Source organism: Lissotriton helveticus, chromosome 5_1 (genome assembly GCF_964261635.1).
Source record: "Lissotriton helveticus chromosome 5_1, aLisHel1.1, whole genome shotgun sequence".
Taxonomy (NCBI): domain Eukaryota; kingdom Metazoa; phylum Chordata; class Amphibia; order Caudata; family Salamandridae; genus Lissotriton; species Lissotriton helveticus.
Genome location: NC_136065.1, coordinates 1,788,840,889 through 1,788,864,267, shown reverse-complemented (window position 1 = coordinate 1,788,864,267; position 23,379 = coordinate 1,788,840,889). Strand labels below are relative to the sequence as shown.

Below are 23,379 nucleotides of genomic sequence, written 5' to 3'. Positions count from 1 at the left end.
CCAACAAACAATCCACTGGGAGGTCTGAACTAACCACAACTTTCTTTTGACCCTTCACTCCACCCCAGGAGAAAGCCACAATCGCCATACTATGACTGGTAGTGACGTTGCTGGCATTGGTCACCAGGAAATCTGTACCTGGCATGATCTGTCCAGGGTCCACAACGTTAGGTGTCACCATGGTGACACTGGCACAAGTGTCCCTATAGGCCTGAGCCATTTTGCCATTTATCAAAGTTGTCTGCCTGTATTTGCCCAAAGTATTGGGGCTTACATCAGGGGACATATCCATATCCCCTGTACAGACAAGGACAGCCTGAGTGAGTGTGCCAACTAAGTTGTCAGACCCCTCAGTTCCCAAGGTTAACCCAACTATTCCCTTGGGAGGTGCACTACCACTACTGACTGTACTAGGGGGTGCAGTTGCCTTAGGGGCTGTAGTGGTAGGAGTTTGCCCTCCTCTTTTGGTGCACTCACTAAACCAGTGAGACTTACTTTTACAGTACTGGCACCACCTTTTTGACTGGCCTTCTTGAGTCTTCTTTTTCTGCTGTGAAGCCTGACCCCCACCCTCTTTGGTTTGTTGGGAACCTGTTGAAGACTTCTGGTCATTTTGTTCACTCTTGGTATTACCCTTCTGGTCTGCTTTCTTCTGACCACCCTGGTTCTGGTTCTGGTTCTGCTTGATTATTGTTCTGACCCACTTGTCTGCCTTCTTTCCCAATTCTTGGGGAGAGGTCAGATCTTAATCAACAAGGTGCTGGTGCAACAACTGGTTCTGACAATTATTTAAAATCTGTTCTCTCATCATAAGATTATACAATCCTGTGTAATCAGTAACCTTGCTACCCAGCAACCAGCCCTCCAAAGCCTTAGTGGCACAATCCACAAAGTCAGACCAGTCCTGAGACTGAGTTTTCTGGGTGTCTCTGAACAGCAACCTGTACTGCTCAGTGGTTAAACCAAACCCATCAACCAGTGTATTTTTCAGGACCTGGTAATTGTTAGCATCCTCCACTCTTGTAGTGAGGAGCTTATCTCTACCTTTGCCATCAAAGGAGAGCCACAGTATAGCTGCCCACTGACTCTGGGGAATGCCCTGCACAGTGCAGGCCCTCTCCAAAGCAGCCATCCATTTCTGGATGTCATCCCCTTGTTTAAAGGGGGGCACTATCTTTGTCAGGTGTTTAGTATCTAAACCCTTCTCTCTATCTCTTGGGAGATTGCTGCCACCAGTGGGTACTACCCCACTCATCTGCTGCTCCCTAGCAAAGGCAAGCTTCTCTTTGGCCAGGGCAAGTTCTTCCCTTTCAATCCTCAGATTAGCCTGTCTCATCCTTGCTTCATGCTCTATTCTCTGAGGGGAAGTCAATCTCCTCTGGGGAGAGTTCCTTCTCCTCTGGGAAGAGGCATTAGAGTGCAGAGATCTATTGGAGTCCCTAGAAAGAGATCTATCTCTCCTAACTCCAAGGATAGGCCTCATTAGGGTCAGTACTGGGGGTCCCCCAGATCCTTCCCTAAGTCGGTCTAAGTTGGCCCTAGTAAGTCTGCTGACTAACTCAGACCTCTTGTCTGCCTCATCCCCAGAGAGGTCATCTTGATCCCCCTCCTCAACTCTGTCTTCAGTGTTAAGGAGGTCTGGATCTCCAATGGTACCCTCTAGGGCTGGCATATTCCCATCTAACTGAGAAATCTTTCTCGCATCATATGTCTCTAAGAGACCTATTAGAAAGGGAATGGTGGGGTTAGACCCCTGTTTCAGTTTTCTGGAGGTACACACTTGTCTCATCTCCTGGAAACTGAGAGCTGCATATCTTGACTTGACCTGTGGAGGGTCAATATCCACAAGGGGAGTCTCAGTAGACTCTCCATGGGTAGACATGCTTTTCTAGTGAGGTGTAAGTGGTGCACTTACCTACACTATATGTTTACCTACTGATCCCTTGCTAGAGTTGTAGTTTAGGGTGTGCTAGGCCCTAGGAGCTACAACAGCTGGTTCAGTAGAACTCAGAGTATTCTAAGCTAAGTTATATGTACCTTAGTACTTATGTGATCTTTCAAATGATATTCTTAGGATATGTGTGGTAAAACAACAGCAAGCTCAAATCCCAACCGCTGCTCACCAATGTGAGAAGTTGGCCTGATATGCAGTGCTCACTATTCTAGTGATCACTATGTATCAGTCCAGACAACCCTTATTGATGATTGGTTGTAAGTCAACCTGATAGACCAGCTATCCTAGTAGCATGGATACGAGCAGTCTAAGGCTAAGACTCTAGAGGGCGTGTTAAGCCAGCTGTTTTACCATCACATTACCCCTTGAACACCAAGTGAAAGGACACCACACAAGTTGTTATCAAAAATAAAGTATATTTATTTATAACAAGACAGGGAGCTAAGCACACAACAAAACTCTTAAAGAATTACTGAAAGTCGCACAATTTACACAAATGCCCGAGGGGCACGAAAAACCATATACACAAGAAGTGGAATGCGAAGTTACTAGCAGGTAAGTAATACTTTTCTAGACTGTAGAAACGCTAGGCCTACAATGCTGAACCCTTAGATTAGAAGCAGGAGGCCTAGGGACGCCGTGTGCAGAGTGGGAACTCTCACGCGTAATGCGGGAACAAGCCTATGGATACTAGCACTTGCAAAGTTACTGTTCTCGGGCGAACCCGGCTAGGTGGGTCGAAAACAAGGGTGGATCCGAACACTTAGGGTGTTGGACTATGCTGGAGCACCGGAGTACTCAGTTTACCTAGCCCAGGGGCTGCGGCTGCATAGGGTTCAAGTTGCGTCGGAAACCCTCGTTGAAGATCCAGGAGCCTGAAGAAAGAAGTTGCTGGCAGGCGGCCAGTGAAGGAGTTCGTGGTGATCCAAGCCTGGATCAGGGAAGAAGAAACCTGTAAGCAGAGGGGACCAAGTTCTGAATCACTAGCCAGTGATTTAGGTGGGCACCAGGATGGCACCGGACGAAGTCACCTCAGCCAGGTGAGTGGGCGCTGCTGGGCTCTGCAGTCTCTCGGACCAGGAGGCGTTGTCGGCGACCAGGATGGAGGTGCGAGCTGTTCCACGAAGGTCTCTGCTGTCGACGTCGCTGGACCCAGGATTGAAGCAACAAGTCTTGGCAAATGCAAGGCCCACGCGGTGGACCTAAAATGGCGTCTTGAGTGGACCAGGAGGGTCCAGGGTACTTCTCTGAAGGAGGGAAGCAAGGGCCAGTCTGGAGCAACCAGACCAGCGGTGTTTGTCGTTAGAGTTCGTCGTCAGAGGGTCACTAGCCAACGGGCAAGTGACCTGGACAACGCGGTGAGCAGCAAAAAGCAGAAGGGCCCCACGCAGATCTCGTGGATGCAGGGGGGCTGAACTTCGGTGCTGGAGCTGCTCAGGGTCGGGGCTTCTCTTACCCCAAAGCACTCAGTCGAGGGTCACTCGGTGGTCGTGCTGGACAAGCGTCGTGCAGTTCTGAAGATGGCCAGTCCCTCGAGGTCTCGTCGCACCCACGGATCACAGCTGGGCTGATGATGTAGGTTGAGGTCAGAGGTGCCAGGGAAGCCGGTTCTCGTCGTGCTGAAGCAGTCTTGATCCGGAGGAGAGACTGGCAAAAAACCGCGATACTTGGTTGGTGCCTGCTGCTGCAGGGTGACTACTCCTTAGTCACAAGGGAGAAATCTTTAGAAGAGTCTTGAGTACTTCGTGTAGAAGGTCGGTTCAGGATTCAAAGATTGATCTAATTTGGAAGGGGGCCAGTTCCTACCTTTATCCTGCAAAAAGGGGCTGGCACGCGACTAAGTCCTGCCCTATGGGTGGGACTAGGAGGGGGGTGGTTACACCCCTCTCCTTTGGCGGGCTTTCCCCAGATCAGGGGCTGGAGTGCCCCTGGAACTGGTTCAAGCAGGCCTATGCATAGTGAGCACCGGGGTGCCACTTGCAGTCACCTTCCTCTAAAGCCCTGCCTACCTAGGATACACAAAACCCTTTCTGGGACGGTGCTGGCACCGCCCCTGGCAGGAAACCCTTTGTCCTTGCTTCCTGGGCTGGGAGGACTCCCAGCAGCAGGAGGGCAGACTTGTGTCTCGGTGGCAGCATCCATTTTGTGGAGCTAAGGCTCTGTCTGACTTTAACCGGGGTTACAGGTTACATACATGTCGTGTCCCTCTAGAAGGGTGGAATGCTAACCCCGTCGCCAGAATTGGCGAGGGGTTAGTATTCCAATTCGTATGACACCTTACTCGACATGTTTTGATAAAGCGATACCAGAGTTGGCATATAACCGCGAGGATTATAATGCACTTAAGAGTATATGGTATGCGATATCATGGAAACGGCTAAGGGATGGATCCCGAAAGCCGCAGACAGGCTCAGCTCATGCCAGAGCACTATCTCACACGATTCCAAGCACTCTGCCTTCAGGATTGTCAAGGCCTGCCATAGGAGTGACTGATAGGAGATCTGTGTGTCCATTTAGGTTTAGATATAGGAATACTATATCTACAGCAGAGGGTGAGTACACCACTTTGCCCCAGCTGTCAAGCAGCCAGTTGTGTCTGATTTAGTTAGTCAGCCCAGGGGTGGCATAATACATGCTGCAGCCCCTGGGAGACTTCTGGGTGCACCTCAGCCCTGGGTACAGGGACTTGGAGAGGGCCCAGTGCCAATTCAGTACCTGGGTACAATTTGGAGTAGAGAGAACAGCTAGGCTGTGGGTCTGATTAGCAGGCCCACAGCCAGGGAAAGTCGTAAACCAGTGAAGCAAAAAGCAAAAATCTGGGTGATCATAGGATTGCAGACCCTACTCTCCTACACCTATCCATAAGGTGGATATCAAATTCCTCACCTGGAAGATTTTAAAGAATGAAAAATAAAGAATAAATTGAAATTGAACATCGACTTATCTATGGAACAAGACCTTCTTTTGAACTATTTGTTGTGATTGTTATAACTTGTGCTTAAAGTGTGCTGGGCTATTCTTTATGAACAATTTGATGAATGCTTGGTTTTCTGAATCCGCTTCTAATGGAAGTATAGGGAATTGTGCTTCCAGCCCATTGTCTGCACCTTTTTCCCCTTGCCAATATTGATAGGGACTCTAAGACTAGTGCTGGCAAATTATGCTTTAATCCCCCTTTTTTACACCTCTCTGCAACGCAGCCCCTGTGCATGTTTGAAGAGGGAGAACTCATTCCCATTGCATACTGGGGGTCCCTGGGGGCCAACTAGCCCACCTGGAACCTCCAGTATGCGCCAGGGGGTTGCATTGCACAGAGGTGTAATGAGGCTATGCCTCTTTTTACACATCTCTGCAACGCAGGCCACTGGTGCGTATGCAGAGGGGGGACTAATTCCCCGGGCATACTGGGGGTCCCTGGGTCATATCTGCCCAAACGCCGAAATTCCGAACGATTGAAAATGACTTTTCTTGAGAAACATTTGGATTTGGATTATCATGTCCTATACTTTGGAATTTTTGAAAGACTGACTTTGAGGATGCTATAAATTACTCAAGTCTGCCCGAATTGTGTGGGTAAAATTGATACCTAGTCACTTTGAATAAGAATGTACTTACGTATCGTCTAACATTTGGAAGAAATATCTAGTTATTTGACAACAGGATACCAACATAACTTGAAGGAAATAAGAACGCCCTGAAGAAGTTCTGTTGTACAGAACGAAACGCGTCAGCTGGCTGTGGTACATAAACCTAAGGAAAATAAAAGCATTTGAATATACACCAAGATTCAGCGCTTCAATAAGGACTCTAAGTGATATGATTTGATTGGACTTATTGTGCAAGTGGTGCTGTGCCAAACTTTTCAATATTCTCCACTACTCTCTACTACTTACTCTCTACTACTCCACTACTCTCTAATACTCACTCTCTACTACTCATTCTCTACTACTCTACTACTCTCTACTACACTCTCTAATACTCACTCCCTACTCACTATCTACTACTCTCTACTACTCACTCTCTACTACTCTCTACTACTCACTCTCTACTACTCTCTCTTTACTACTCACTCTTTACTACTCTCTACTACTCTCTCTACTACTCACTCTCTACTACTCTCTACTACTCACTCTCTACTATCTCTCTACTACTCACTCTACTTCTCACTCTCTACTACTCACTCTCTACTACTCTCTCTCTACTACTCTCTCTCTACTACTCTCTCTCTACTACTCACTCTCTACTACTCACTATCTACTACTCTACTACTCACTCTCTACTACTCTCTCTACTACTCTCTACTAACTCTACTACTCACTCTCTACTACTCTCTCTACTACTCTCTACTACTCTACTACTCACTCTCTACTATTCTCTCTCTCTGCTACTCTCTACTACTCACTCTTTACTACTCTCTACTACTCACTCTTTACTACTCCCTACTACTCACTCTCTACTGCTCTCTACTATTCACTCTACTACTTACTCTCTACTCACTCTCTACTACTCACTCTCTACTACTCTCTACTACTCACTCTACTATTCACTCTACTACTCTCTACTACTCACTCTCTGCTACTCTCTCTACTACTCTCTACTACTCACTCTACTCTTACTCACTCTCTTCTCTCTACCTCTCTACCTCTCTCTACTTCTTTCTCTACTAGTCTCTACCTCTCTACCTCTACCTCTCTACCTCTACACCTCTCTCTACACGCACACATATACACATATATATATATGCATATATATTGTGCAACTCTTGTGTGTAACGCCCAAAGTGGGTGGTGTTCTTAATAAAGCAACCAGAGACAACACTGGTGAGTCAGTCATTTCCCCTGTGTAGCAGCCCATGAAGAAGAGGCGCTGGCCTCGAAACGCGTCGGGAACAGAAAAGGGAATCCTTAAGGGAACAGAAAAGGGAATCCTTAAAATGAAATGGATGCAAAAAACTGCAAGCAGCCTCGCTTTTAGACCGGATGGTAGGAGCTGCATCGTGTGACCTCTGTAAAGCTCAGGGCATTTGTGAGGAAATATGCATATATATGTATATATATATATATATATATATATATATATATATATATATATATATATATATATATATATATATATATATATATATATATATACATATATAAACATATATAATCTGCAGATCTATATAAATACAAATATAAATGCATGCATACATATACATATATGCATATATATGCATGTTATTTACATGAAAGTTTTAAAAACACTAATAAAAGCAAAGCTAAAAAGCCACCTCATTACAAACAGAATGGCTTTCACTTAAACGAGGGCGAGATCTATTGCATTTTCAATGCTTGTTTACTTTGGTTGCATCAAGAAGGCATTCAGATGTGTCACATTTGCCATAAATTCTGAATGTTAGCACTCTAGTTGCTCATTAGATCACTGTAGTAAAGCTACTGCTCACCAGGGAAGTCTGCTGCTAATCATACTTTCTATGGCAAAATGAACCCCCTCTTTTTGTTCCTTTTTAAATTAAATGTTTTCAGACTTACCACTTCATTCCAATCAAGATGGCTTCTGGTGTGCCATACTTTTGTCATAAGTTAGACTCTTAGCGCTCTAGTTGTTCTTTAGAACACTCTGGGCCATTCTGTCATTGGGCTATACTTGGGCTACATCTGGGTGATATTTTGGCTACATTTGGGCTCTTTTGTCTCTGGTGGCCATCTTGGGAGACTGCATGTCAGAATGTTTTAATGAAATAGAAGAGGATTTGGGAAGTCACTCAAAATGTGCCCTACTTTTTCTTTCTGCAGCACTAATCATGCTTTCTATGGCAAAATATACCCCCTCATGTTGTTACTTTTTAAATTAAATGCTTTAAGAGTTACCACTTTATTCCAATCAAGATGGCTTCAGGTGTGCCATACCTTTGTAATAAGTAGGACTGTTAGCGCTCTAGTTGTTCTTTAGAACACTCTAGGAGGCTGCAGTAGAACACAAAGGAATCAACTGACAGTCTCTGTCCTTGTTGGATGTACATGTTTTACTGAGAATGTCAGACTTCATTCTCACATGACTGAGAAAGATAATGTGAATTTACAGAAAATAAGCTTTCAGTTTAGCTTATAGATCCCCTTCCAAACCACTGTGGGAAAAGCATGAGATAATAGTTTTCTTTCAAACATGATTCATGATATCCCAGCAGAAGGCTTTTTCACATGGTAAAATCACCTTAGAACACACCACAATTCCTAAAATGAGTATGGTACCATCAACAAATGATTTATAATGTAACTAAATTCCTAAAACCCTCTATTAACTACAATGCTTTTTAATGAGGTGCTATCATGTATATTGGTCCCAAGATAGCTGCCAACACTTCTTGGATGAAGTGCTGACAGCCAATCAGATCTCACGATGAGATGTGTGGTTAGGCTCCGCCCAGATATATGTGTTTTTTAAGTTAATTTTCATAAAAACTACTCTAGCAATTTTCACCAAATATAGCAAAGGCACTTCTGCGTACCAGTCCCTACAATTTTGCCAAGTTTGGTGTAATTCCGTTCAGCGGTTCGGGCTGTAGCCTTGTCAGAACATCCTATGGAAATTAAAATGTGGAAACCACGTTTTGGGACCCCCCTTTTTGCTCAGCCTCCACTTTACGAATCTCCCCGAAACTTTCAGGGAAGGAGCGCAGCGGAGCTGGCCAAAATTTTGGAAAATTACACGCAAATTCCTCAACCGGCGCCAAAGTTATTCCCAATCGAATGTTGCGGATTTCCTATGGTAGCTAGGTCCTAACTATATATACCTACTGGCTATCGCCAGTAGGTAATATATGTATATATATATATGTGTATATATATATATATATATATATATATATATATATGTATATATATTTTCAATAAAAAAGTCATTTTGGCCAAATAGATGTTCCTAGGATGATGAATGTTCGAAAAGAGTTTCTGAAACTATTTAAATGATGGTAATGCACCACATGTTTTGGAGCGTGAATGTTGTTTATACTTGGTTAGGCTTACAATGCCCCTTAATGTTTATGATGTATCTAATGAAAATCTGAAATATCTGAAAGAAACAGGTTAGTATTAGATTCCTTACCTTAAAATATCCCCAGGCGTCAGTCTGGATCCGGAAACTTTTGCGTAGCAGTACCCCTGCGCGTCGGTAGGCGTCGTCTGCAGGCGTCCCCTGCGGCTCCGCGTCCGTCGTCGGCGTCGTGCGCCGTGATGACGTCGCTGGAGTATATAGATGCCGCCTCCGCGCGCTGACGTCAGTTCTTCTTTTTTCCGCGCCAGTTAGCGCAGATCCGAGAAGTGCAGTAATCCGGTCTTTTGACCAAAGTTTTTGTGAATCCTTGATTCTTCTTACGGTGCCGGTAGGATGCCCGGTTTTAAGAACTGTGACGACTGTGACCGCACGATGTCGGTCACGGATCATCACCGACTCTGCCTCCGGTGCCTGGGCCCCGACCACGCCGTGGACGACTGTGTCGACTGCCGGGCCATGACGAATAAAGCTAGGCGGGAGCGGTCCCGCAAGCTACTCGAGCTGCGGGTGTCGGCCCCGCGTCGAGAGCGGTCCCGGTCCGGCCGGAGGTCGAGGGAGCGATCGAGGGAGCGGTCGCGGAGCCGCCACGAGCGCTCCGGAAGTCGTCACCATTCCTCTGGTAGGAAACACAAGAAGTCGGGGCGTCGTCATCGTACCCCCGACGCTCGCGCGATGCGGCCGGGGGTTCGGGTGGCCCCACCCCCGCGGCTCCGCGTGAGTCGCCGGCGCGGCCTGCTCCATACCCTACGGTCCCTGGGCAAGGCGCGACGCCCGGGGAGATAGAGGAGTTCCTCATGGCCATGAGGGCACTGTCTCCTCCGACGGAGCCTACGGCGCCTTCGGGCCCTGTGCTCCCGTCCGGGGGCCCTAGCGGTTCGGGTGCTCCTGCCTCGACGCTGTCGGGTGCTCCGGCCCCGGTGCCGCCCACTGCTCCGACCCCGGCGCCGCAGGGACCCTCAGGGTCGACGCCGGCTGGTCTACCGGCCTCTCCGGCGCCGATTCCATCGGGGTTGCCCCCGACGCCGCCCCCGCGCGGCGCCGGTGCTCCGGCGCCGGCTCCGGGCGGCGCCACCCCCATACCCTCTCCGACTCCGGACGCGGAGTCGGACCGGCGTCGCCCGACGCCGAGTCCGACGCCGATGGGGCCTGTGGACCCCGGGGAGCCGGTCTACATTGTTGATTCCGAATATGGTGAAGATGTAGATTACGGAGAGGGTTGGGAGGGGTCTGAGGACCCTCTGTCACGCGAGTGTCAGTACAATGTGGACTGGACAGGTGATTTGGGTGACGCCAGTGGTCTGGACGACTCTCCTAACCCTGGCTTTGTCTCGCCTCCTACCGTGGCTTCGGAGGAGGGGGCTGCTTATTCAGTGGTGTTGATGAGGGCTGCCAAGGCCTTACATCTTGAGCTCCCCGTCGCGGCCGTGAGGCCTAACATCCTCACTGAGGTCTTCAAACCGCAGTCATGCCCACAGGAGCCACTGCTGCCGTTCAACGAAGCCTTGTCTGACGTTCTTTTGGGCACGTGGTCCAGGCCCGCTTCAGGTTCGCCTGTTGATGGGAACGTGGCCAGACGCCACCGTCCGTGTCCGGATGACCCCAAGTTCCTGTCCACCCATCCCACCCCTGAGAGTCTGGTGATCCAGGCCTCGACTTCCCAGACCGCATTCCCGTCGGCCCCGCCCGACCGGGAATCCAAGAGGTACGACCAGTATGGAAAAAAGGTCTTCTCGTCCCTGAGTTTGGGACTGCGGTCTTGCAACACCGCATGCCTCTTGGGCCGCTACTCCCACTCTCTGTGGGATACGGTCGCGGACCTGCTGCCAGAATGCCCGCAGGAGGTACGGGCAAAGCTCGGCAAGGCTATGATTGAATGCCGAGACGCAGCAAAATACTCCATCAGGTGTGGTCTTGATACCACCGACTCGCTGGGCAGAGCGATGTCCGCGACGGTGGCGATTCGTCGCCACGCCGGGCTGAGGTCCGCCAACTTTTCGGCAGATGTCCAGAATGCCTTGATGGACGTGCCGTTCGATGGCAGTCGCCTGTTTGGCGACAAAGCGGACCATGCGCTGGAGCGCTTCAAGGACTCCAGGGTCACGGCCAAGTCCTTGGGTCTCTCGACCCAGCGCCAGCAAACGGGTTCGTTTCGCTCCTTTCGTGGCCAGGGAAGGGGCGGTCCCACACGTGCTGCCAGCCACGCGCCGCAACACATTTCTCAACGCTGTGGCGGCCGTGGAGTCCGCCGTGGAGGCTGTCGGGGACAACGGCGAGGTCAGACCACACCTCCCCCCGCAGCATCGGCCTCCAAATCCTCCTAGTCCGTGCTTTCAGGCCCATGTGACGCCAGTGGGTTGCAGGGTTCGCCGTCACCACTCCCGCTGGCGCGCAATCACATCGGACAGGTGGGTGCTGCAGCTCGTCCGAAGGGGCTACTCCCTCCCCTTCGAGACCACTCCTCCAGCCATGCCACCGCAGAACCACCGTGTGTCGGGGGACCACTTGACACTTCTGCAGGAGGAAGTTACGGCCCTCTTGGCCAAGGGGGCCGTCGAGCGCGTTCCTGGGCCAGAAGTAGGGCGTGGTTGCTATTCCCACTACTTTCTGGTACCCAAGAAGGACAAAGGGGGCCTACGTCCTATCTTGGATCTACGGAACGTCAACGGCTTCCTCCGGAAGGAGAAGTTCAAGATGTTGACTTTGGCTCAGGTCTTGGCTGCTCTAGACCCGCTAGACTGGATGGTAGCGTTGGACTTGCAGGATGCGTATTTTCACATCCCCGTCCTGCCGGCCCACCGGCGTTACCTGCGGTTCACGGTAGGCCACGAGCACTTTCAGTTTATCGTGCTCCCATTCGGCCTTACCAGCGCCCCACGGGTGTTCACAAAGGTGATGGCGGTGGTCGCAGCCCATCTGCGCCGGTTGGGGGTTTCAGTCTTCCCCTACCTGGACGACTGGTTGTTGAAGGCGGGCTCGCCCCAGACAGTCGTCCACCACCTTCAGATGACGGCAGACCTCCTGCACGAGCTGGGGTTTTCCATCAATGTGCCGAAATCACACCTGTGTCCCTCTCAAAAGCTCCTTTTCATCGGAGCGGTTCTCGACTCGGCGCAGTTTCGGGTTTCTCCTCCGGAACGGCGAGTCCGGGATATACAGGCTTTGATTCCCATCTTTCAGCCGTTATCCCGGGTTTCGGTCAGGTTGACGCTGCGGCTGCTGGGGCTGATGGCTTCCTGCATCCTTCTGGTGCATCACGCCCGGTGGCGGATGCGGGCTCTGCAGTGGGACCTGAAGTTTCAGTGGGCCCAGCATCAGGGCAACTTGTCCGACCATGTCTTGATCTCGGAGGGCACTGCGAGACAACTGCAGTGGTGGCTTACGGACCGCGATTGGGTCAGAGGCAGATCCCTCTCCCTTCCCTAACCGGAGCACGTGGTTGTGACGGACGCGTCCCTCCAGGGCTGGGGAGGCCACTTGGGAGAGGCGGAGATCAGAGGCATCTGGTCTCCGGCGGAGTCCCGGCTCCATATAAACCTGTTGGAGCTGCGGGCGATCCGTCTAGCACTGAAGTCATTCCTCCCCTTTGTCAACGGGAGTGTAGTGCAGGTGTTCACGGACAACACCACCGCCATGTGGTACTGCAACAAGCAGGGCGTAGTGGGGTCGTGGACCCTTTGCCAGGAGGCTCTGCGTCTCTGGCAATGGCTGGAACGTCAGAGCGTGACTCTGACGGTTCAACACCTGGCAGGTTCTCTGAACACCAGGGCGGACGAACTCAGCCGTCGGTGCTCGGTGGATCACGAATGGCGTCTGAACTCGGACGTTGCGAAAGGCTTCTTTCTGCAATGGGGAAAGCCTTGGTTAGATCTATTCGCCACAGAAGAGAACGCGCAATGTCATCAGTTCTGCGCGTTGGAGTTTCCAAGACGGCACTCGCACGGCGACGCCTTTCGGCGCGAGTGGAGTTGCGGTCTGTTGTACGCCTTTCCGCCTATACCACTTCTGCCCAGAGTGCTGAAGAAGATCAGGCGCGACCGGGCCCAAGTTATCCTTGTGGCTCCGGACTGGGCTCGAAGGTACTGGTATCCCGAGCTACTCAGCATGTCAGTCGGTCCCTCGATCCGCCTGCCCCTTCTGGAGGACCTTCTGTCGCAGCAGCAGGGGACGGTCCTCCACCCAAACCTGTCCAGTCTCCACCTCCATGCGTGGAGATTGAGCGGCGACAGTTGAGGCCATTTGACTTGCCTCCTGAAGTTTGTGATGTGATTCTGGCAGCCAGGCGTCCCTCCACAAAGTCGGTATATGCCTGCCGGTGGAACAGATTTGTGGCATGGTGCACAGCAAAGGCTGTGGAACCTCTTTCTGCCCCTCTCTCCGAGGTTCTCCTCTTTCTTCTCTCTCTTGCCCAGCAGGGCTCTGCTCTGGGCACTATCAAGGGCTACCTTTCTGCCCTTTCGGCCTTTCTAAGGCTGCCTGATCAACCTTCTTTGTTCAAGTCCCCTATTGTAACGAGATTATTGAAGGGCATCACGCACATGTATCCACCTGTTCCATTTGTGATGCCTCAGTGGGACTTGAACCTGGTTCTGACCTTCTTGATGTGTGCTCCCTTTGAGCCACTTCATTCCTGTCCTCTCCGTCTCCTGACTTTAAAGACGGCCTTCCTGGTTGCCATCACCTCTGCCAGGAGAGTGAGTGAGCTCCAGGCTCTTTCTGTCAAACCTCCTTTCATGTCCATTCATCCAGACAAGGTGGTTCTGAGAACTAGACCTTCTTTCCTGCCCAAAGTAGTCTCTGCTTTTCACATCGGGCAGTCTATCACCTTACCCTCCTTCTTCCCGCCTCCGCATCCTTCAAAGGATGAAGAGCGGCTCCATCGTCTGGACCCAAAACGTGCGCTTTCATTTTATATGGATCGCACTCGCCAGTTCCGAGTGGATGACCAACTGTTTGTTGGCTACGTGGGTGCGAAGAAGGGACGGGCGGTGCATAAACGGACCATCTCTCAGTGGGTCGTCCTGTGCATCAAAGCGTGCTACTCTTTGGCTCGGAAGGAGCCTCCTGTTGGGCTGAGGGCCCATTCCACTCGGGCCACGGCGGCTACTACTGCCCTGGGCCGGGGAGTCCCCTTGCAGGACATTTGTCAGGCGGCTACGTGGGCCTCGCTGCACACGTTTGCAAGGCACTACTGCCTGGACAGTCAAGTCCGGAGGGATGGCTTCTTTGGCCGTTCTGTCCTCCAGGACTTTCTGGTGTAAGCTGTATTGGTTCGCAGACCCACCACCGGGGTTGGTATTGCTGGGGTATCTATTCTAAGGTAAGGAATCTAATACTAACCTGTTTCTTTCAGATGAACAAGTTACTTACCTTCGGTAACGATATATCTGTAAGAAACAGTAGTTAGTATTAGATTCCTTACCGCCCCACCCATCCTCCCCGTTCTGCGAACTGATACATAGGGTTAAGGTCATCCCCTTCAGGGCCCTAGTTCGCATGGCACCAGTGTTGGTTCTTACATGGCTCTGCGTGTTCTGGCGCGGAAAAGCTGTGTGCAAAGAACTGACGTCAGCGCGCGGAAGCGGCGTCTATATACTCCAGCGACGTCATCACGACGCCGACGACGGACGCGGAGCCGCAGGGGACGCCTGCAGACGACGCCTACCGACGCGCAGGGATACTGCTACGCAAAAGTTTCCGGATCCAGACTGACGCCTGGGGATATTCTAAGGTAAGGAATCTAATACTAACTACTGTTTCTTACAGATATATCGTTACCGAAGGTAAGTAACTTGTTCATACAGTTAGTTATGGATTACCCCCAGGTGTCAGACTGGATCCGCAAAGTTCTTCGTCAGGTCGCCAGGATGATGTTGCAGTAGGTACATAGACGCCGCCCTCGCGTGCTGATGTCAGTTCCTTCTTTTTCCACGCCAGCAAGTGCAGATCCGGAGAGAGCGGTACCCCCAGTCAATTTTTTACTGAACTTGTTTTCTCAACTTTTATCAACTTCGTTGTAGTTTGAGAGTTCTTCGACTCCCGGTGCACGAGGGATGCCCGGATATAAGGCTTGCTGGTCCTTTATCTGACTCATGTCAGTGACGGATCCGCACCGCATGTGCCTGTACTGCTTGGAGCACGACCATGACCCCAATTCGTGCTCCGACTGCCAGACCTCGGCCTGAAGTCTTTGCGGGAGCGGTCCCGAAAGCTGCTCAAGGCCCGGCAGTCGGCTCCGTGTCACTCGAGGTTCGTGGAGGAGGTCGAGGGACCGGTCGCGGAGCCACCACCACTCTTCGTCGAAGTCTTCGCACTCTGGGTCAGGTAAGTCGCAGCAGCATCGCTGCTCTTGGACTTCTCCCCGTCTGTCAACGCGACGAGGAATGCGGGGGGTGCCCCTCCCAAGGCTTCGCATGCAGAGCCCGCTGGGTCTACTCCGGGTTTCCCTCCCTTCTCGGGACCCGGTGCGACCCCTGCCCAGCTTCAGAGTTTATACGAAACTATGCATGCCATTTTTGGGCAGCCTGACTCTGCCGGCGCGCCTTCGGGCCCCGCGGACTTGGCTGGGGGCCCTGGGCTATCGGCGGCTTCGGCGCCTCAGGGTCCGCTTGGATCCAAGCCTGGTTCCGGATCGGCTCCCGTCGACCTAGTTATGCCTCTCCCGGCGCCGATTCCACTAGCACCACGTCCGCCACTGGTATTGGCTGTGTCCCCAGCTGATGTTGACCCCGGCCTCCTCCTCGAGATAAACACAAAGCCGGACCGCCGTCGACCGACGCCAGATCCGGCACTGACAAGTACTTTTGTGCCCCTGTTCTACCCTGGCTCTTTGAGACAAGATTGGCAGCCGGAAGAGGGTGAGGAGGACTGGGAGGGGTCTGGAGACCCTTTGACAGACCAGACGGAGTATGAGCAGGACTAGAGAGAGGAACTGGGGGATGCCAGGGGTTTGGATACCTCACCAGATCTTGGCATGTTGTCTCCTCCTACTGCGGCTACGGAGGAAGGAGCGTCATAGGCAGTGGTGTTGCGAAGGGCAGCCGAGGCTCTCCACCTCTAGCTACCTACGTTGGCAGTCAGGACTATCCTCCTGACAGAGGTGCTTCAACCGGCAGCGAGCTCTTCAGAGCCCCTGCTGCCGTTTAATGAAGCCCGGACGTACATCCTTTTGGGCACTTGTCCAGGCCCAACACAAGGATGGTTGCCCGACGCCACTGCCCAGCTGGCTACCCCCACTTACCTCTCCCAACACCCCACCCCTGAGAGCTTGGTGTGGTCCAAGCCTCCACCTCCAAAGGTGCACTCCCGAACACACCACCTGATAGATCTTCCTCCAGCTTGGGACTGCAGTCTGTAAACACTGCATGTCTGTTGGGCCATTACACCCACTTTGTGTGGGATACCATGGTGCAAGTGCTGCCCCAGTGCCCGGAGGAGGCCCGGGCCGTACTCTCCCATGCAGTTGCCGAAGGGAGAGACACAGAAAAGTTTACCATCCGCTGTGAGCTGGATACCACTGACGCACTTGGCAGAACGATTGCCACGTCAGTAGCCTTTTAGCACTACGCCTGGTTACATTCGACTTGTTTCTCGGGATATCCAATCCACACTTATGGACATGCCCTTTGATGGCCATGCCCTTTGATGGCCGTCGCATTTTCAGACAACGCGCTACAGCGCTTTAAGTACTCACGGGATACGGACAGCTCCTTAGGCCTCTCCACCTCCCGCCCTGCGCAGTCTGCCTTTCGTGGGTACAGAAGGGGTGCCCCTTTACGTCCTGCCCAGAGCCACAGGCCAGCGCAGGCTGTTCAGCCCCAGCGGGAGTGTAAGAACCACCGCAGTGGTTCTGGGGCCAGCGAGCAGGTCAGTCCATCACAGCCCCCTCTGCAGCAGCCTCCAAACCCTCCCAGTCCGACCTTTCAGGGCAACCAAACGCCAGTGGGAGGCAGGATCTGCCATCACCTCCCCCACTGGCACACCGTCACATCGGACAGGTGGGTTTTGCAAATAGTCCGAAGGGGCTACTCCCTCCCCTTTGAGACTACCCCTCCCTCCATGCCATCTCAGTACCATCCATGTCGGAGGATCGCCTGGCCCTTCTCCAACATGAAGTTTTGTCACTCTTGGCCAAGGGTGCCATCGAGCGCGTAACTTCCTACCCCAGAAGTAGGTTGTGGTTGCTATTCCCACTACTTTCTGGTACCCAAGAAGGACAAAGGCCTGCGTCCTATTTTGGATCTCAGGAATGTCAACCGCTTCCTTCGGAAGGAGAAGTTCAAAATGTTGACCCTTACTCAGGTCTTGTCTGCCCTCGACCCTGGAGACTGGATGGTAGTGTTGGACTTGCAGGATGCTTACTTTCACATCCACGTCCTGCTGGCCCACCGGCGTTGCCTTCGGTTCACGGTAGGGCAACACGTGTTCTCCCTTCCCCAACCAGAACACACAGTGGTGACAGATGCATCCCTTCTGGGATGGGGCGGCCACATGGGATAGGCGGAGATCAGAGGCCTCTGGTCTAAAGCGGAGTCCGAGCTCCACATCAACCTTCTGGAGCTTCGGGCGATCCTTCTTGCACTCAAAGCATTCCTTCCCTCTGTCCAGGGAAGAGTAGTGCAGGTGTTTTCGGACAACACCACCACCATGGGGTTGTGGACCCTATGTCAAGAGGCCCTCTGTCTCTAGACATGGCTGGAACATCAGGGCATATCTCTGGTGGCTTAACACCTGGCAGGTTCACTGAACGCCAGGGCGGACAAACTCAGCCGCAGGTGCATGATGGATCACGAATGGCATCTTCACTCGGAGGTGGTGCAAGGTCTCTTTTAGCAGTAGGGAGAGCCTTTGTTAGATCTATTTGCCACAGAAAAGAACTCACAATGTCAGGAATCCTGCGCATTTGGAATTTCCAAGGGGTCGCTCGCCAGGCGATGCCTTTTGTAACGAGTGGAGTTGCGGTCTTACGCCTTTCCGCCTATACCACTTCTGCCCAGAGTGCTGAAGAAGATCAAGCGCTACCAGCCCAAGTCATTCTTGTGGCTGTTGACGTCGTTTGACCTGCCTCCCGAAGTCTGTGATGTAATCTTGGCAGCCAGGCGTCCCTCCACTAAGACTGTATACCCCTGCCAATGGAATATATTTGTGGGATGGCGCACAGCAAAGGCTGTGGATCCCCTTTCTGCCCCTCTTTCTGATGTTCTCCTGTTCCTGCTTTCTTTGGCCCAGCAGGGCTCTGTTCTGGGCACTCTTGCGGTCTTACACCTTTCCGCCTATACCACTTCTGCTCAGAGTGCTGAAGAAGATCAAGCGCTACCAGCCCAAGTCATTCTTGTGGCTCCGGATTGGGCACGAAGAGGCTGGTATCCCGAGCTGCTCGACATGGCCATCGATCCTCCGATCCGACAGCCTCTTCGGGAGGATCTTCTGTCTGAGCAGCAGGGGACGGACCTCCACTTGTCCAGCCTCCACCTTCATACGTGGAGATTGAGTGGCGGCAGTTGACGTCGTTTGACCTGCCTCCCAAAGTCTGTGATGTAATCTTGGCCGCCAGGCGTCCCTCCACTAAGACGGTATACGCCTGCCAATGGAATATATTTGTAGGATGGCGCACAGCAAAGTCTGTGGATCCCCTTTCTGCCCCTCTTTCTGACGTTTTCCTGTTCCTCCTTTCCTTGGCCCTGCAGGGCTCTGTTCTGGGCACTCTTAATGGCTACCTCTCGGTCATTTCAGCCTTTTTCAGGCTACCTGATCAGCCTTCTCTTTTCAAGTCCCCTTTTGTAAATAGATATCTTAAGGGCATTACTCATCTTTTTCCTCCTGTTCCCTTTGTAACGCCCCAGTGGGACTTCAACGTGGTTCTGACAGACCTTATGTGAGCTCCCGTTGAGCCACTGCATAACTGTCCTCACCGACTTCTCAGTTTGAAAACTGCCTTTCTGGTGGCCATCATCTCTGCACGCAGGGGGAGTGAGCTGCAAGCTCTGTCTTCTAAGCCTCTCTTTCCGGCTGTCCATCTGGACAAGGTCGTCCTAAGAACTAGACTTTCCTTTCTTCCCAAGGTGGTTACCTCTTTCCACATTGGCCAAACCATCACTTTGCCCACCTTCTTTTCGCCTCCGCGTCCTTCGAAAGAGGAAGAGATGCTCCACTGTCTGGATCCAAAACGTGTGCTTTCTTTCTACTTGGATAGCACCAAACAATTCCGGGTGGACGACCAGCTCTTTGTTGGTTATATGGGCGTTAAGAAAGGTCGGGCCCGGGCACAAACGGACCATCTCCAGGTGGGTTGTTCTGTGCATTAAAGCCTGCTATTCTTTGGCTAAGAAGGAGACTCCAATGGTGCTGCGCACCCATTCCACCAGTGCAACGGCAGCTACTACTGCTTTGGGATTAGGAGTCCCCCTAAAAGACATTTGTCAGGCAGCTATGAGGGCATCGCTGCACATGTTTATGAAACACTCTTGCCTGGACCGCTAAGTCTGGAGAGACGACTTCTTTGGCCGTTCTGTTCTCCAGTACTTTCTGGGGTGAACTTGGTTCGCAGACCCACCTCCGGAGTTGGTATTCCTGGGATATCTATCCGTGACGTAACGAAAATTGAGGGCCCCCCTCCCCTGCAAGGCACAATGAGCCCCCCACCCCAGAGGCCCGGGCCTTGCGTCAGTTGTTCCTATGTCTAGGTTTGTGTTCTGCCCCTAGGCTATAGCTACTCACATTTCACTTTTTTTGGATCAGAGTTTTTTTGTTGTTGCATGGAACATTATTGTGTGCATTATTCATTATTTAAATGTACCAATTCGTGTCTTTCGATGTGGTCCTGTTACATTACCCATGTTCGCCCCATGCCTCTGCGTTTCCTATTGCTTTTGTCTATACAACCCAGTGCAATAATCAGCGCACCTGTAGATAGTTAATGAAAGAGTATGCTGGATGTCCAATCTTGGAGGACACATAAGTGTTATGCTTCACTATGAGAATAAATAAAGGACCCCAATCTCATTGATAAACTTGTGTCCTTAATTCATAACCAAGAAATGATCCTCTCCATTGCCAAAGTGTTTCACACCTATATATACCATTTGTATATGGTTAGTAATAACCAACTTAGTCCCAAGTACTTTTTGCCTTATCCGATTTCTGTCTTCTTGTGTAACCACTTCTAATCCCTCCATCCATGTCACTTGTATTAAACTCTCAGGCCTTTCTGGAATAAAAACCTAACAACATTTAATGGCTGCTAATATTTTCTTCCAGAAGGCCTACATTTTCTGATAGATACATCTGCTGTGTGGATTCCTCACCTTGTGAATATCCCCCTGCGTCAGCAACATTCGGAAATTCTTTTTGTAGCTTCGCGCCGACGTGGATCCGGACGTCACAGAGGCACGGCATCGCTCGCGACTCCGCTGACGTCACCGACGCCTATAACAGGCCCACGCCGGCGTGATGACATCAGTTCCCTTTTTTCACATCGTCGACGCTAACGGTTTTCTGGGATCGTCTGTAGTCTTTACTGTAACTTTGTTACTTGCTAATTTTCTAATCTCTTTGTCTTCTCATTTTCAACATGACCTCGAAGAAGACCGTGTTTAAAGCCTGCGGAGAATGTAACAAAATAATGTCCATTACAGATCCGCATGAATGCTGTTTGTGGTGTCTGAGCTCCGACCACGACGTTGAGGACTGCCAATCCTGCAGGAAGATGACACCAAAGGCCCTCCGGGAAAGAGAAGCAAAACTTTTAGTTGCCAAGTTTAAAGAAGGAAAAGAAAAGAAGAAATCAAGATCGCGAACTCGACGCTCGAAGTCAAGGTCTCGATCGAGGTCGCGGTCAGATTCGTGCTCAGCCCATGCTTCAAAATCTTCTAGAAAGAAGCATAAAAAGAGAACCCATGAATCCCGACATCGATCGAGGAAGGAGTCGGGTTCCAATCCGAAGTCGCAAGTGAAACTGGTCGAGAAGGTAGTTTCTTCGGCTTCGGAGGAACAGGATGTCGAAGTTGAGGCGTCGCATGCGAACTCACCGAGTTTGCCGAAGCAGAAGACTGTTCCATCTCCGGACCCATCCCATCCTTCAGATCAGATCAGGAGGATGAAGGTGAGGAGGAGGAGGAGGAGGTTGGTGAGGGTGGAGCTCAGATGCCCGAAGGTCGTACGACTCCGGTGCACCAGCCCGAAGAAGAGGTCGACGTTGTTTCGACTCCACGCCCTCAAGAGCAACCTGGGGGTTCATACCCAGCCTTCCCGGCTCCAGGTCAGGACCCTACACATTTCCTGAATGCGATGTTCGGAATCTATTCAAGGGCTATGTATCCCTCTGGGGCTCCTACTGGTCCCATGGGTCCGATGGCATATGGTCTGGGTGTTCCTCAATCCTATGCACCTGCGCCCTTTATGCCGGCTCCGACGCCGCATTGGCATTATCCGACTCCGGCGAGGCCTTCGACTCCGAAGCCATTGACGCAGAGATCGATGACTCCGATTCCTTCGACTCCAGTTCCATCAAATTTGATGCCGAACCCTGAGCGACGTCGTGAATCTCTCCCTCGTCCGACGTCGAGTTAGACGCCGGCTCCGGCTCCGTTTGAGTCGATTGCCGATCCGACGGCTTCGAATGTGAAGCTAAGATCTAGGCGTGAAGCCCAAAGATTAATGGAAGAGGAAAGATATAGAGGGGAAAATCTGGAGGAGGGCGAACTACAGGATTCTGAGGACCCTTTTGAGGACCTGTCTGTAGCTAGTGGCCTAGAACTGTCACCTGAATGGAACCTTGTTACAGTTTCTAATGAACCTTCAAAGGATGTGACACCTTATCATGTGGTGATAAAGAAAGCCACAAATTTATTGAACATTGCTCTACCAACTGCAGAATTTAAATCTAATCTGCTCACAGAGGTCCTTCACACTCCTTCTTCAGTGACTGAACCTTTGCTACCTTTTAATGATGCCTTAAAGGATCCAATTTTAGAGATTTGGAAAAATCCTGTATCAGCTCCTGCTGTATCTAGAGCTGTAGCTAGGAGGTATAGAGCAGCTCCTGAAGACCTGGAATTTTTAACCTCTCATCCTCTGCCGGAGAGTTTGGTGGTGCAGGCTGCCTGTTCCAAAAGATCTACGGGTGCATTTCCGCAGGTCCCAGCGGAAAAGGAGTCGAGAAAGCAGGATCAGGCTGCTAAAAAGGTCTTTTCCTCTGCCAGTATGGCTTTAAAGTCCACAAACGCAACCTGCTTGATGGGGCGTTATATCCACGCTCTTATGGACACTGTGAAACAGTTGGTGCCCAAAATACCTGAGGAGGATAGGAAAGACTTTCAGGAGGTAATTTCTGATACTCAAGCTGCAGCAAGGCAGGTTATTCAAAGTGGATTGGACACAGCTGACTCTGTGGCGAGGGTCATGGGCTCTTCAGTAGCGACAAGAAGAGCCGCATGGCTTAAGTCTAGTGAGTTTTCCACGGATGTCCAGGCTGCATTAATGGATCTTCCTTTTGACGGGTCTGGATTGTTTGGGAAAAAGGCAGACACTGCTTTGGAACGCTTTAAAGATAGCAGAGCAACAGCAAAGTCGTTGGCCCTTCAGTCCAGGGGCACTTTTGGAAGACGTTCAAGAGGATTTGGCAGATCTTCTTTTCGAACCTATAAGTCAACCCAGCAGCAGCCACAGCAGCAGCAAAACACATTATACAGAGCTTATAGAGGCAAACAAAGGGCCCGAGCTCGGGCCGTAACGCTTCCTCTTCTTCCTCCTCTTCCCCATCCCAGCCCCCAGCCACCGCAGAAAAGCAGCCCTAGATCCACCATTCCGGATCATGTGGGCCCAGTGGGGGGCCGGCTTACCCATTTTCTACAGGATTGGGAATTGATAACTTCGGATCTTTGGGTTCTCAATCTTGTAGAGAATGGATATGCTCTTCCTTTTCGGGAGTTTCCCCCAAATTATCCTCCTTGCCAGGGTTATTGTTCGGAGGACCACCTGCTTCTCCTGCAGGAAGAAGTCCTGGCATTGTTTCGAAAGGGTGCGATAGAGGTGGTTCCAGAGCAGGAGAGGGGTCAGGGATGCTACTCCCGGTATTTCCTGATCCCCAAAAAGGATGGCAGGCTTCGGCCAATTCTGGATCTCAGGATCTTGAACCTTTACCTGAAACAGGAAAAGTTCAAGATGCTCACTCTTGCACAGGTTCTTTAAGCGCTGCTGGAAGAAGACTGGATGGTGTCGATCGACTTGCAGGATGCGTATTTTCATATTCCGATCTTGAAGTCGCACAGAAAGTATCTCCGTTTTACGGTTGGGTCGCAACACTACCAGTTTGCGGTCCTTCCGTTTGGTCTTACTACTGCGCCTCGAGTCTTCACCAAGGTGATGGCAGTGGT

General features: G+C 51.2%; 1 protein-coding gene across 2 annotated transcripts in view; it reads left to right on the top strand.

Annotated features, from left to right (window-relative positions):
* TLK2 (tousled like kinase 2) overlaps positions 1–23,379 on the top strand; it is a 1,564,653-nt gene that overhangs the window by 1,189,414 nt on the left and 351,860 nt on the right. The gene's annotated exons all lie outside the window — the stretch shown is intronic.